Source organism: Theropithecus gelada, chromosome 2 (genome assembly GCF_003255815.1).
Source record: "Theropithecus gelada isolate Dixy chromosome 2, Tgel_1.0, whole genome shotgun sequence".
In the NCBI taxonomy this organism is placed as follows: Eukaryota; Metazoa; Chordata; class Mammalia; order Primates; family Cercopithecidae; genus Theropithecus; species Theropithecus gelada.
The window spans coordinates 130,051,254-130,066,032 of record NC_037669.1 but is presented as its reverse complement, the minus strand read 5'-3'; positions in this window follow the sequence as shown (position 1 = coordinate 130,066,032).

Sequence of the window (14,779 nt, the reverse complement as noted above, 5' to 3'; positions counted from 1 at the left end):
CAGATATCTAATGAATTTACAATCTTTGAGTGGCACTGACTTAGGTTCTTCCTTTGATGTTCTCTTTGATCCTGTCTCCACTTTTATACTTTTCTATTTTAAGATATATGTCACTCTAATACAGGTAGATCCAGTGCCCCTCTTGTTGCTGTTTTCTTCTAATCTCTCAGTAAGTGTGCCTTCTTCTTTGATGGCCTTGATGCTTCACCTGTAGTCTATCCCCTGACATCTTTAAAGATAATCTCTGCATCCATATTAGTAAATGTATGTTCCCCTAAGACTATTGAATAATTTATTATTCATTTATTTCTTCCGACAAATAAATATCACTTGATTTGTTTCTTCTACAAAGAGCAAAATGAACTGGGTACAAAACTAACTTTAACTGGTGTTAAATATATTGATTTTTAAAATTTTTCTTGGTATTTAAGAAAGTTGTATACTAATCATAAGCACTGCATTTGTCTACTTGACAATATATTACCCTAATGTTTAAGGTTTTTATTTTTTTGAGAGACTGAAAAAATATGATACTTAAATCTATTCACAGTGTGTGTCTGTGACTTTCCCAAGATGACTGAACGAATATTTCAAGTAAAAGTACAAATTAGGTTTATGAACATTTAAAGGGACAGTCTTATTATTTTATTATGACCAATAAAGAAAATAAAACTTGATTAACAACAGTATATAGCCATAAAACTTTCAATTTGTTAGTTACAAAGTTGCAATGAATAGTTCATTCAAAAATCTTAATGGGGTGTACTATTAAATTGGTCTTAAGTATAATTTATTACTTTGAGGACTCATATTTAGAATAACCTACTTGAAAATTTTAATGACTATGTTAAAATTTGATTACATGATATATCATTCAAGTAATTAACTCCAGAGAGATAAAGTTTCTTTTATTATAGAAGTAGCCCCTTTTGAAAGCAATGAAATTTAGTTTACAACTAAATTAAATTCATAACATATTTGCTTGAAGTATAAACTCAGCATGTTTCTAATGACAGACATGTTGAAGCTACCTGATGTTAACAGGTTTAAAAGTGTCATTGTTATCATGTTGATAGATAGTAAATTCTGTCTATAAAATAGCTGATGATATCTTGGCCATTCACTTACACTAAAAATTAGATGTATTTCTCTCAGGTAACGTGAAAGTGCAAACATCCTTTCTGTGGACAATAGCCTAGAACAATTCGTAATTCATTGGGATTTATAAATCTATAAATATTATTTACAAGAATGACCTTATCATTGGATTGTACTAAAAAAGATTTATTAGAGAGGAACATAGAATACTTCTGAGAAATATTATATCAGTTACTTTTGCTTCCTGAGATAAAATGCAATAGCAAACTCAAGTTATATCTGAATTTGAGATTTCATGTTAGTAAATTTTGGTTTATTACATTTGTAAAAATACTGTGAGTATTTTAAAGTGATTTCATGTTCTGATTTAATTTGGCTTTTTATCTTTTTTTTTTTTTTTTTTTTGTGAGACAGAGTCTCGCTCTGTCACCCAGGCTGGTGTGCAGTGGTGCAATCTCAACTCACTGCAAGCTCCGCCTTCCGGGTTCACGCCCTTCTCCTGCCTCAGCCTCCTGAGTATCTTGGACTACAGGCACCTGCCACCATGCCCGGTTAGTTTTTTTTTGTGTGTGTGTGTACTTTTGGTTGAGACAGGGTTTCACCATATTAGCCAGGATGGTCTCAATTTCCTGATCTCTTGATCTGCCCACCTCGGCCTCCCAAAGTGCTGGGATTACGGGAGTGAGCCACCGTGCCTGGCCCTGTTGGCTTTTTATCTTAAGTTGACTCAGAAAGACACATTTTTAAGATTAAAAGAAAAAATTATGTGGTAAACATCTCAATCCCAAAACTCAGGTATACAGTGCATTTCCCATTATTTATCTTTTCTTTAAGTTGATTTATCAAGCTTTCATTCTTTCAGTAAACTTCACTTGATCATGATATATGTATGTATTACTCCATTATGTATACTAACATCTTATTTGTAAGTTTTGCAACTATGTTCATGAGAGAGACTCATCTGTAATTATACTTTCTTTGATCCCTATCAGGTGGTGAAATCAAGATGTGCTTTCTTACAAATGTGTTGAGGAACTTTTTCTTTTTCTTTCTTTATTATTAAAAGGATTTATGTTAGATTGGCATTTTCTATTTTCTATTTGGTCAGTTTTAGTAAGTTGTATTTTTAAAAGATTTTTTCCATTTCCTCCAAATTTTCAAATTTATTGGTGTAAAATTATTTGTAATATGTTTATTTTCCTTTTAAAGTCTATAATTCCTTTTTGTCTTCTTTATATTGGTAACTTGTACCTTCATTCTTTTCTTCTTGATCAATCTTATGACTTAATTTCTAAATGTTATTGATCTTTTAAAATAATCAATTATTTTTTAAACTTTCAAATATTATGTTAATTATGTATTTAATGGATTACTGGTTTTCCCTTTCTTGTTTTCCTTTTTCTATTTCTTAAGGTTTGATTTGTTGCTCCAGTTCTAACTTATTGCGATAAAAGCTTAGATTTTTGAAATTTTAGCCGTTCTTCTTTTCTTATATATGCCGTTAACTCTGTTATGTTTTCCTTCGTCACTGCTTTAACTGTATCTCACAATTCTTAGTATGTTATATACTCATTATCCTTTGAGTTTTTTGACTTATTTTGCTGGTATCCAGATTAGAGTACAGTGGTGGAATTATGGCTCACTGCAACCTTGACCTTGACTAAAGCTATCCGCCTGCCTCAGCCTCCTGAGTGGGTGGGACTGCAGGTGTGCATCACCACGCTCAGCTAATTTTTTTTTTTTTGTTTTCATTTTTGTACAGATGGTGTCTCACTATGTTACTCAGGCTGGTCTCAAACTCCTGGACCCAAAATTCTCCCACTTCAGCCTCTACAAGTGCTGGGAATACAGGCATGAGCCACCACACCCAGCTGTGTTAAAAATATTTTTTTAAATTACGTCAATTTTCCATCCAAAAATTGTTTTAGTTCATTTTTGCTCCTAATTTTTTCTTTCTCTACCTGTTTGACAAAGTGTTAATAAAGCATTTGTAAGACATGTTTTCCTGCTTGAACAAATGTAGTTTATTATTATTGAAGTCATCATGATTTTCTAGATGAGATGGCAATGAAAATTTTTGTAGCAGGAATCAGTAAATAAGTGGTATATATTACATAGTATAAATTATGATTTTTTTACTGGTCAGCAAAGTTATACTGACATTGGGAAGGCTTGTTTGTTTGGTTTGTATTTTGTGTTGTTTCAGAAAACACATTCATTAAATGTAATAAAGCAGTATTAAAATTAACATAAATATATCTTTCCATTATGAGTATGCATTTATTTTTAAAGAATTTTAAGTGTATATGTATTGATACAGTTTGGTTATGTCCCCACCCAAACCTCATCTTGAATTATAATCCCCATAATCTCCATGTGTTGTAAGAGAGACCCAATGGTAGGTAACTGAATCTTGGGGGCGTTTTCCCCATGCTGTTCTTGTGATAGTGAGTGAGTTCTCATGAGATCTTACGGTTTTACAAGCATCTGGCATTTCCTCTGCTGGCACTCATTCTCTCTCTTGCCACCCTTTCAAGAGATGCCTTTCACCATGATTCTAAGCTTCCTGAGGCCTCCCCTGCCTTGTGGAACTGTGAGTCAATTAAACCTCTTTTCTTTATAAATTACCCAGTCTTGAATATTTCTTCATAGCAGCAAGAGAATGGACTAATACAGTAAATTGGTACCAGTAGTGTTGAGAATGTGGAATTGACTTTGGAACTGGTTAACAGAGAGAGGTTGTAACAGTTGAGAGAGCTCAGAAGAAGGGAGGAAGCTGTGAGAAAATTTGGAACTTCCTAGAGATTTGTTGAACGGCTTTAACCAAAATGCTAATAGCGATATGTATAATGAAGTCCAGGCTGAGGTGCTGTGTTTTAGCAGAGAGACTGAGGCATTTTGCTCCTGTTCTAGAGATCTGTGGAACTTTGAACTTGAGAGAGATGATTTAGGGTATCTGGTGAAAGAAATTTCTAAGTCCAAAGCAATCGAGAGTTAGCAGAACATAAAAGTTTGGAAAATTTGCAGACTGACAACGTGATAAAAAAGAAAAACCCGGCCAGGAGCGAAGACTCACACCTGTAATCCCAGCACTTTGGAGGCTGAGGCGGGCGGATCACGAGATCAAGAGATTGAGACCATCCTGGTGAACATGGTGAAACCCCATCTGTACTAAAAACACAAAAAAATTAGCCAGACATAGTGGCGGGTGCCTATAGTTCCAGCTACTGGGGAGGCTGAGGCAGGAGGATGGTGTGAACCCAGGAGGCGGAGCTTGCAGCAAGCCAAGATCACTCCACTGCACTCCAGCCTGGGCGACAGAGTGAGACTCCATCTCAATTAAAAAAAAAAAAAAAAAAAAAGAAAGAAAAACCCACTTTCTGGGAAGAAATTCAAGTCCACTGCAGTAATTTGCATAAGTAGGAAGGAGCAAATGTTAGTCACCAAAACAATGTGAAAAATGTCTCTAGGGCACGTCAGAGACCTTCACAGCAGCCCCTGCCATCACAGGCCTAGAGGCATAGGAGGGAAAAATGATTTAGTGAGCTGGGCTCAGGCCTGAGATACTGGGATTCTGGAACTAGCTAAGAAAAGTAAATATTCTGTTTGTCTTCATGTTCCTAAATCTTCACTCTTTACTCCAAAATAATTCACCAAGTATGAACCAAACTTTCACAGCACAATTTCAAACTAAGCAATTGCAATTCTGTGCTTAATATATTCGTGTTTGAAATGAATGCTTTGAACCACAAGAGGGAGATGTTGTCAACTGCTACAATGTGAACCTGCATTTTGAATATTTTATAACAGGGTAAGAGTTTCCCTCTAAGCAGCTATTCAAAAATAAATGTCAGGACTTTGGTAATAAATGTTGTGCATAAGTAAAAACAAACAAAGAAACAAAACAAAAACAGGGCACTGTACATGACTTGGTGCCCTGCATCCCAGCTGCTCCAGCCACAGCTAAAAGAAGTCAAGGTCCAGCTCAGGCCCTTGCTTCAGAGGGTGCAAGCCCTAAGCTTTGATGGCTTACATGTGGTATTGAGCCTGCAGGTGCTAAGAAGTCAAGAATTGAGGTTTGGGGACCTCTGCTTAGATTTCAGAGGATGTATAGAAATACCTGGACATCCAGGCAGAAGTTCACTGAAGGGGCACTGCCCCCATGGAGAACCTCTGCTAGGGCAGTGCAAAAGGGAAATATGGGGTTGGAACCCCCACACAAAGTCCCCACTGGGGCATTGCCTAGTGGAGTTGTGAGAAGAGGGTCACTATCCTATAGACCCAAGAGTGGTAGATCTACTGACAGCTTGCACTGTATACCTGCAAAAGTTGCAGACACGCAATGCCAGTCTGCAAAAGCAGCTGGGAAGGGGTCTGTACCTGCAAAACTAAAGGGGCCAATCTGCCTAAGACTGTGGGAACCCACTTCTTGCATCAGCATGACCTGGATGTGAGACATGGAGTCAAAGGAGATCACTTTGGAACTTTAAGTTATAAGGACTGCTCTATTAGATTTTAGACTTGCATGAGGCCTGTAGCCCCTTTGTTTTAGCCCGTTCCATTTGGAACGGGTGTATTTACCAAATGCCTGTATCATCATTGTATGTAAGTAGTAACTAACTTGCTTTTGATTTTACAGTCTCTTAAGCAGAAGGAACTTGCCTTGTCTCAGATAAGACTTTGGACTTGGCCTTTTGGGTTAATGCTGGAATGAGTTAAGAGTTTGGAAGACTGTTAGGAAGGCATGGTTGTGTTTTGAAATGTGAGAACATGAGATTTGGGAGGGACTGGGGGCAGAATGATATGGTTTGGCTGTGTCCCTACCCAAATCTCATCTTGAATTATAATCCCCACAATCCCCACATGTTGTGAGAGAGACCCAGTGGGAGGTAATGAATCATGGGGACAATTTCACCCATTCTGTTCTTTTGGTAGTGCATGAGTTCTCATGATTGCTGATGGTTTTATAAGCATCTGGCATTTTTCCTGCTGGCACTCACTCTCTCTCCTGCAGCCCTGTGAAGAGGTGCCTTCCATCATGATTGTAAATTTTCTGAGGCCTCCCCAGCCATGCAGAACTGTGAGTCAATTACACCTCTTTTTCTTTATAGATTACTCAGTCTCAGGTACTTCTTCATAGCAGTGTGAAACTGAACTAATACATGTGTATATTGTATTAGTCTTCTAGAGCAGCCATAATAAGATACCACAGACTGGGTGCCTTGAACAACAGAACTTTCCTATGTGTGCACACACTCCTGGTGTCTCTACTTTTTATAAGAAAACTAATACTATTGGATTAAGATAAGAATATTAATACTATTGGATTATGGCCCCACCCAAATTACTTCATTTAAACATAATTATCTGCTTAAAGGCCCCATCTCCAAATACAAGTTGGAATTAGGGCTTCAATGTATGAATTTTTGGAGGACACAATTCAATCCATAAAACATACATAGAAGTCCTTTCTTTTCCATTAGAAATAAGTTTCAAGACCTTCAGTGCATGCCTAAAACTATCGTACAGACCCTATATATACTATCCTTTTATATATATATATATATATGAAAGGAGATATATATATGTGTGTGTATATATATGGATATATATAAGTATATATATATGTATGTATACACACATACCTATGATAAAGTTTAATTTATGATTTAGGTACAGTAATAGATTGTTAATAATAACTAATAGCACAATAGAACAATTATAACAATATACTGCATAAAAGGTATTTGAAAATGGTCTCTCTCTCTCTCTCTCTGTGTCAAAATATCTTGTTGTACTGTACTTACCTATTTTTAGACTGTGGTTGCCCACCAGTCAAAAGAAAGTAAAATGGCAGATAAGTGGAAACTATTGTCTCATTATATTATCTAGTGTGAAACACATCACTATTGTCTTACTATAGTAACATAGCCTATATTAATTAATGCATTCTAGTTGTTATACTTTATATTATCTATTTTACTTTCTATTTGTAATTTTATTGGTTTGAAAATGAGGTTAATATAAGAGCATAAGAAAATGTCAAAGGAATTTATTTTTTTAATGTAATCAAAAAATGTGAAAAAAATCCTGTTAAACAGAGACATTGATTTAGATTTTCTGTTTTGGCTATCTAGCAGAAGTGATGTGAAAAAGTATTTTAAAAATATCTTAAATGTACGCTTTGGGGAGCATAAAGATAAGAAAATTTGAATTCAGAAAAATATTGTGAGAACTTAAAGTACTGTAAGCAGCATCCTGGGAATATCTATTGATCACTGATGACCTTTTCTGGTTCTTTGTTATTGTAGTCAAAACAAAGACATGACTGTAGCTGGAAATTTAGTTTAAATTTATCTTCAGTTAGATGTGCTCCCAGATGCCTGGAAAAAACAAATACAAATTTTGCCTAGAAGGAAACAAGTAAAGTCCAGACTTCAAAAATTTATCACAGATTAAATAAATAGGATTATGAAAGTAAATTCAAAAATCATAAGGCATAAGAATGAATAATCATACAGAAGCATCAGCAGGAATAGCAAACCGGATAATTTGGGCTAAATAAGTGACAGATAACAGAAATAACAGGCAGAAAATATAAAGTGTGTATGTTTGAGATAAAATAAGATATCAAAAGTAACTAAAAAATAAGAGAATATAAAAATTGACAAGGTAGTGTTAAGAAAACAGTCAAGTAAAACTTTAATATTAGAACATCTTATAAATAATAATTAAACTTAGAAATGTGGTGGATTGTTAACATTCAAAATAGCACAGATAAAGAGAATAGTGATCCGAAAACCAATTTGAAGAAAATGTTTACAAGTAAGCAGAAGACAATCGAATAAATAAAAATGTTAAATGGTTATAGAGATGTAGAGAATGGATTGAGAAGACCTAAGATATATTTCCAGTCTCCCAAAAAGAGAAAATAAAGGACATATAAACTCAAAGGGTCAAAAACAATGTACATTTCCTAGAACTGATTTAAAAACACCAATTAAGAAGTTTAATGAACTTCAGAAAAGCAAAGAGAATGTCAAAAAGTGATCAAAGAGCGATTTCTTACCAAGGAACAACAATTAGCCTAATAGCTGATTTCTTAGTAGTAATAATGGATGCCAGAAAACAGTGAAAAAGCATTTCAATGTGCTAAGCCAAAGTAGTTATCAATTTGAAACTTTATACCTAGTGAACTATCTTTCAAGGATGAAAATAAAATAAAGATATAATAAAATAAATAAAAATAGTATATTTATAATCAACAGACCTCATTAAGGGAGTTTTAAAAAATCTATTCTGGGAAGAAAAATAATACAGTTGATTCTTGTTAGTCACTGTAGTTATGTTCCATGAAGTTGCCATGAAAACTGAATTAGCAAATACTGAATCATGTCTTCTAGAGAAAATACAGTTAGGCCTTGCAAACTTCTGATTATAAGAGTTTCACCAGCAAGTTAATATGTAATCTTGTTTTATAAATGTTTCTGCTTAAGGATACTTTACTTAACTGTATATATATGTGTATATATATGTGTGTGTGTGTGTATGCATGTGTGTGTGTGTGTGTGTGTGTATGTTCTTTTTCTGTATGTTTTTTACAGAATCTTGCTCTGTCACCCAGGCTGGAGTGCAGTGGCACGATCTCGGCTGACTGCAACCTCCGTCTCCCAGGTTCAAGTGATGCTGCTGCCTCAGCCTCCAGTGTAGCTGGGATTACAGGTGTGCACACCACACCTGGCTAATTTTTGCATTTTTTGTAGAGACAGGGTTTTGTCATATTGACCAGACTGGTCTCAAACTCCTGGCCTCTGGTAATCCGCCAGCCCTGGCCACCCAAAGTGCTGGTAAATATATATTATACCTTCATTAACACTGAACTCATAGTCAATAGCACTGTAACTCATGCCCAAAGCTTATCTAACACATGTATTTTCCTCATAATACTCATACATACTATATCAGATGTAATTATTGTGAAGGCAAAAAGCATTGCTAATGATAGAAGCCTACTATATTGTATATATTAAAGATTAATATTCAAATAAATCAAGAAATATAAGATTTTAAACTTGTATGTAACTAACAATATAGCATTAAAATATGTGAAGCAAAAATAATAAATTTACCATTGTTGTGAGCGATATTAGCCCATATTCCTTATTAGTTAATAAGTTAATGAATAAAATGTCAATATGGATCTGGATGATTTGAGCAAACTATTTAAATAACTATGTTCATTATATGTAAATCTAATCACACAACCAGCATTTGGAAAATAAAGAATTCTTTCAAGCACACATGGATGATACAAAAACATCGGTAATGTTGTAAGTCATAAAACAAATCTGGGCTTCCATCAAATATTTGCCAGTATTCATGCCAAGTCATTTTACTACAAATTAATTAAGTTACCATCAACAATGAAACAAGATACAAAATGGCATTTATTGGGATATCAACAAACACACCTTGAAATAATTCATAGGTCAAAAAAGAAATTATAATGGCAAATAGATGTACTTGCAATTAACCAATGATGACATTTCTTTGTAAGAAAATTACAGGATACAGCTAGAGCAATATTTAAATCAGGGTTTGGTAAAGGGTCAGGGGTAGATGTTTCAAGCTTTGTGAGTTTCATTTGGTCTTTGTCACCTAATATTTTTATAAACTTTTAAAAATATAAAAACCATTCTTATTTTTGAGGACATGGAACATGGCTGGATTTGACCTAGAGGCTGTAGTTTACCAATCCCTGATTTAGAAGTTTATACATACAGGTTTAATTTCTATAGCAAAAAAGGACAATGACTAAAAATTAATAAGCTCTGCATCCAGCTTAAAAATTAATAAAGAGAAAATCAAATAGGCAATGAAATATACAGATAAGAGTAAATTGAAAATACATTCACTACAAAGATTGGTAAATCCAAAAGGTGGTTTATTGAATTAACTAATAAAATTGAATTAGTATATGTCTATTTAATTTTATCAAAATGACAAAGTAGGAAATGACAGATAAGAATAATCCATTTATAAGATGGAAACATATTCTGATGTGCATTCAATGCGAGATGTATTGTAATTGTGAAATAGAATATAACCTGGGTGTCAGGGAACATAATTATGTGTGAATTATTTGAGAAATAACACTACACATGTCCCACTTGAGGCTATATGCCAGCCTGAAATGGTTCTAATATAGTTTGACATTGTAATCATTAGAGAAATTATTGTTTTGGCTTAATCAAAAAAAAATAGAAATCAATAGAAATCCCCTATTAAATTGCCAAGAATCTCCAGAACAAGCTGGGGGTGATTTATAATTATTTTTTTCAATACAGCAAATAATCAGCAGATAGATATTGTTTTTTTGCTACGTGACAGGGATCAAATTAGGCACTTTGTATACAGTGGAAAAAATTCAAATATGGTTATTGATCTCATGGAGCTTTTAGCCATTAATGTCTAAATATAAATTTAAAATCTAGTAACAAAAGGTGGAAAGTATTATGGCAGAAAATGAAAAGTGGTATGAGAAAAGAAAATAAGAGAGAACAGAGACTTATTGGGAAGCAATTATAGAAATATTCTCTGTGGAAGAGGTATTTGGAGGGAAATTTCAAATATGAGTAGGAGTTAACTAAGTAAAAGGTGGGGATAACAGTAGGCCAGAGATCATTCCAGCCAGAAGCAGCAGCTATGGGAGACACCTGATCTGTGTCATCATAGAAGCCAGTGTTTGAATTATCTTGTGAGAGAAGAGAAACACACAATAAATGAGATGTGGTAATTAAACAGGGGATAGACCAAACAAATCTTAAAGGCCTTGGCAAAGAGCTTGGATTACCTTTTTAATGGGATGAGAGGTAGTAGGATGTTTTTAATATTGAAATCATCCTAGATGCATGGGGAGATTGATTTAATAAGGAAGTGCATGGAATTAGGGAGGCAAATAGGAAGCTCTAGTGGTCAGATGTGACATGATGATGGTGTGGACCAGGGTTGCAACAGTGAAGATGATGAGACATAAACAGATTTGAGATATACGGTACAGGCAGAATTAACAGAGTTTTGTGGAATTGTGGTAGGAAGATGAAAAAATTCTTTTCTAATGATTTATACTTTTCAAAGAAGTATGAAACAAGGTCAGCAGCTGAAAGTGATAAAGGTAGTGGTTCTTTAACCTTGGCTACACATGAGAATCATCCAAGCAGTTTAAAGACATATAAAACTGTGCCTAACCCCTAAGGATTGGTTTAATTGTTCTGGGGTAGGGCTCAGATATCTTTAAAATTTCCCAAATAGTCTACTTAGGGCTAGGGTACACACCTACTTGTGGCACAAGTGAACTTTGAAGTACATTTAATGTTGGTAATTACAAATTTATAGTGACAGACCTTTTCTCTAGTTTCAAGAATCAGGAACTGAAAAAGCAAATAATTGAGATTACTCAGGTCCTTTGCTAGGCAATTATGATGGGGAGAGAGAGGGTCAAATGTGGTATTTACAAGAGCATGATTACTACGATGAGTAATGGAATCTAAGCTGGATAAGGAAGGAAGACACAAGGATCTGGTAGTGTACAAGAAAGTGGGGGAGGGGGTTACTGGATGAGAGGTCTCAGGTAAGTCATTAAATGACTCAACAAGGAGGAATTACAAGTGGTGATTGATACCTGCTTGCTCAACTTCGAAGGAACTGGGGATTTGAGAAATAAGAGAAGATTTGGTCTGAGAGTGACTTAAAGGAGCAAAATAGACACCTACTTTTAGGATAGAAAATAACAGCTGCAATGACTGAAAAGAAAGAAATGCCCTCGGGGAATATCTGTGTATCAACTAAAGCAGAAAGTAAAAGGGAACATTTAAGAATAAATGGGATTTTTCAGTATGTTAGTTGTTTTTGTTATCATTATTTTTGTTATCATTTACTTTGTTATCATTATTCTGAAGTGCTTCCTAGGAAGAATTCTCTACAGCACAGTGTGCTGTACAGCACAGAGTGTACACCTACCACAAATATCTGAAAATTCCCTTATTCACTGGAAAATTTAAAAATAGTAGAAAATCCAGAATGCTTCATACTTAGTAATGGCGTCAGTGTCTACCTGTAAGACTAAGTAGTAGAGAAAATTCTATATCGATTTTTTGGAATAAAAATTGTGCTGTGGGTGTAGGGATAACATCAGCAACCTTAGAGTAACTGGTCATTGAGTTAATGCTGTACAGCATAGTAGTTGAAAGGCATGAGTGCTTCAATTATCTTGTTTGGGTTTAAATCACAGCTCTGCCACTTACAAGGTGTGTTACTTTGGGCAAGTTACTTAACTTTCTGCGCCTCCATTTTCTTATCTGTAAAGAGAGACAGCAATAGTACCTACTTCATGGGGTACTATGCAAAGGTCTTAGAATATTATCTAGCACATAGTAAACATTCAATATATGTTAGCTATTCCATGCAGATATACACATTGATATGCATTCCAAATCTTAAAATATGTGTTCTTTTAAATTCATGTTAGATCACATCAGTCCCCTACTTAAAAACCTTGAGTAATACTTCCTATATTACTCTTGAAAAGAAATCTAACTCTTTTCCATGATATGGCTCCTTCCTACTTCTCTGGTCTCATCTCTCTACCATTCTCCCCCTTACCATCCCTGAAGGTCAGTGCTCCAATCTCTCTTAGATATTGACATTTGCAAAGGTTTATGCTCCACAGAGCTAACACTCCTCCTTGGGGTTCATCTGTGTTCATAACATCCCTGGTGCATTCAATTGAGCTTCACTTGCCCTTTTTCTTAATGCTACACATTTGAAAATAAGAACACTCCTCGGCCCCACATAAAAAAAAAAAAAAAATCACAGCTTGAAGCATGAAGTTCTCAGAAGCAGAATAAAGCACTTCAGTATTTAAAAGTTAATCAGCATTTTAATTACTGAGCTTTAAGCTTTTCTTTTAAAAGAGAAAGCAAAGCACATTCATGCTGACAAACCAAGTTTTAGTCTGATGTTACTTAAAATGGCCATTAAAAGCCCTTGGAACGGAAATTAGAAACAGTGCAATGATAATGTGGTAAGAGGGGAAGAATCCCCTGGGATGGGGGTTTACCCTTATCTGATGGTGTGTGCTTGTGTGTGGGTTTGGGGATTACTTGATCCCCATACACAGAAGGTGGGGTTTTACAGGATGCCTTAGAAGAGCAACAGCTACACTGTGTCAGGACCGTTGTGCCAGAAGAGCCTTTTGTTTCTGGCATGCTAGGAAGCTAACTGGCTGCAAGGGAAAAGTGACATGAGCTCACAGAAATGTGGGCTTGGTTAAACCATTATTCTAAATAAAGCTGCCTTTACTCCTCCAAAATCCAAAGTTGAATTGCAGGGTCGGGAGGAACCCAAGTATTCCCCCCGTCTCTTGTCACCCTCAAATAATGGCTTATTTAAAATATCTATTTTTTTTTTTTTTTGAAGTTTTGACAGTTCTCAACCCAGCAAGCAGTTTGTTTCTTGTCAGTTCCCCAGCCCTTTTCTGGCAGTCTGAACTATTTCATTGTGAGCTCTCTTATGTTACAAAGTCTTGACTTGAAAATTCTTCAGGGTCATAGAGGCCTAAGTATTTTCAGTGTTAACGACAGAGATTTTGAAATGAAAAATAATCTGTTTTCTTTTCTCAAGCCGTGGAAATATCCCAGGGCTGTTCATTATTTTGTACTTTGTTGATCAATTTTTCATATGTAGCCGATTTAGCCGACTTGTTAATCCATTTTCCTTCAGAAAGTTTTTTCATGGCCCTCCATTTACATACTGTAATGTTGTTGGCTCTGTCATTCCACTTACACTAATTTGTTTTGTAACCTTATAAAAACATTTGACCGGGCTAAAGCGTCTTCCAGAAAGCAGAAAAGCATAAATGCAGGCAGGTGTTTGCTGGTTTACAAAGGGTTAGTCTGAAATCTCAATTTCTGGACAGTGAGCCTCTCACATGACCTAACAATAGCATTAATTTTCCACAAGAATAGAAAACAGTAACATTTTATCTTAACTTTCAATGACTTAAAGACACAGGACTAAGGAATAGAAGAGCAGATGAATAGCAAGAAATACAGTAATGAAAGATTCATAAAATATTAAAGCAACTTTAGAAATCACATAGCAGACTAAATCATTATGTGCACGAGGCTCACTGTGTAAATTAATGGTGGAAATGGGCTCAAGGATTAGGTCTTCTAACTCATTGACCAATATTCTTGTTTTTTCACTACCAGCTTTTGTTCATTACATGCTCCAAAAAACTACCAACAGGTGTCATTGGTATATGAAGGAGTTAAAACAAGTCAAACCATCCAAACAACAAATTAGTCACTTCCGTTGTCATGTTTTAACATCACCCGAAAATAGTTGTAACATTTGCCACATTTTAACTATTTGTTTATGTGTGTGTCTTCCTAATTAGGTTGTCCCTGAGGTGGGACCTCTTTTAATCTTTTTGGTATTCCCAGTACTTGAACATTTTCTGAAAGGAAGCCTAGGCTCAATAAATACTTATTGAATGGATACAAATTATATATCTCTATCACAATAGGAAAAAGATAAATCTCAGTCCCTAGTGATGGTAGATATTTCCAAAAATTTCCCCATAGCTACTATCTTGGGTGCTGTGGACTCTGAAGTTATA